At 42.0% G+C, this 1,714-nt stretch overlaps 1 pseudogene; it reads right to left on the bottom strand.

The window, feature by feature from the left end:
* Nucleotides 1-896: 896 nt before the first annotated feature.
* On the bottom strand, nucleotides 897-1,420 carry LOC112316491 (non-histone chromosomal protein HMG-17 pseudogene; annotated as a pseudogene).
* Between the last annotated feature and the right edge of the window lie 294 nt (nucleotides 1,421-1,714).

The following is a 1,714-nucleotide window of genomic DNA, read 5'->3' as shown; positions in this document are numbered from 1 at the left end:
TGGCTGTAGGTTCTTGCCTTTCATGCCTTCAAATACTTCTTTCCAGCCTCTTCTTGCCTGCAAGGTTTCTTTTGAGAAATCAGCTGACAGTTTTATGGGAACTCCCTTGTAGGTAACTGTCTCCTTTTCTCTTGTTGCTTTTAAGATTCTCTTTCTCTTTAATCTTGGGTAATGTAATTATGATGTGCCTAGGTGTGTGCTTCCTTGGGTCCAACTTATTGGGGAGTCTGAGCTTCCTGGACTTCCTGGAAGTCTATTTCCTTCACCAGACTGGGGAAGTTCTCTTTCATTATTTTTTTCAAATAAGTTTTCAGTTTCTTGCTCTTCCTCTTCTCCTTCTGGCACTCCTATGATTTGGATGTTGGAATGTTTAAAGTTGTCCTGGAGGTTCCTAAGCCTCTCCTCATTTTTTTGAAATCTTGTTTGTTCATTCTGTTCTGGTTGAACATTTATTTCTTCCTTCTGGTCCAAACCGTTGATTTGAGTCCCAGTTTCCTTCCCTTCACAGTTAGTTCCCTGTACATTTTCCTTTATTTCACTTTTCATAGCTTTTACTTTTTCTTCTATTTTGTAACCATATTCAACCATTTCTGAGAGCATCCTAATTACCAGTTTTTTGAACTGTGCATCTGATAGGTTGGATATCCCTTCAACGCTTAGTTGTATTTTTTCTGGAGCTTTGATCTGTTCTTTCATTTGGGCCATAGTTTTTTTTGTCTTGGCACACCTGTTATATAGTAAGGGACAAAGCCTTAGGTATTCACCATGGAAGGACAACACATGTCGTTGTGTTGTGGTGCTGTATGTGGGAGAGGGGTCCAAGAGAGCTAATGGAATAGCTTTAAAAAAAAGTAAAAAAATTCTGCATTTTGTAAAACTTGATAAAAAATAGTATTTCAAACTGTGCGGTCACAAGAAGCACACAGTTATCAGAACTGCACGTATGTGCTGGCCTGTGTGGCTCAGACTGTTGTCCCGTAGACTTCAGGGTCGCGGGTTTGACTCCTGATCAGGGCATGTGCCAGGTCTTGGTTTGGGTACATATGAGAAGGCGGCTGATTGATGTTTCTCTCGCATTGATGATTTTTTCTTCTTTTCTCTCTCTGCTCTCCTCTATGAAAGCAATGAAAAAAATGTCCTCAGGTGAAAAAAAAAAAAGCTGCACACACTTCACTTGGCATCTCAGCACCTGCAGCTTTCTGTGCCTGGGACGATTTGGCATCTCCATTTTCTGCAGGGTTATTCTCATCCTTGGCAGCATCAGCTTCCCCCTTTCCCTTTGGGTACTTTCTCTCCCTTCTAGGCAAGGGCCTTTTAAGGCGTGGGCTCTGGCTGATGACCTGGTGGATCTTCTCTATGGTTTGTCCTTCACCTTGGCTTTGTCTCCTTTAGCATCACCTTCGGCCTTTCTCTTGGGCATGATGGTGACAGTGGTGGGACATACAGGCTGGGCAGGAGGATGTAGCAGTGTGGGCTTTGGTCAGTCTGGAGGTCATTCTCACCTCTTTTTCTGGACCTTCTTAAAGAATCAGTTGAGTGGCAAAAATATTAAGCATCATGATAAGTCAATTCAATTAAACTAACACTGATTTGTTTTTTTAGTGAAACGTGCTTATGGATCACCCTATCTGTGAACATGAAACACTACAGCATGTGCTACAGGAGATGGAAACATACAGAACTTTTCCTTAAGTAAGCCTCAAGTGTAGCAGGG

Source organism: Desmodus rotundus, chromosome 9 (assembly GCF_022682495.2).
Source record: "Desmodus rotundus isolate HL8 chromosome 9, HLdesRot8A.1, whole genome shotgun sequence".
Classification (NCBI taxonomy): domain Eukaryota; kingdom Metazoa; phylum Chordata; class Mammalia; order Chiroptera; family Phyllostomidae; genus Desmodus; species Desmodus rotundus.
Note: the sequence above shows the minus strand (reverse complement) of the source record. Positions and strands in the feature narration are given on the sequence as shown.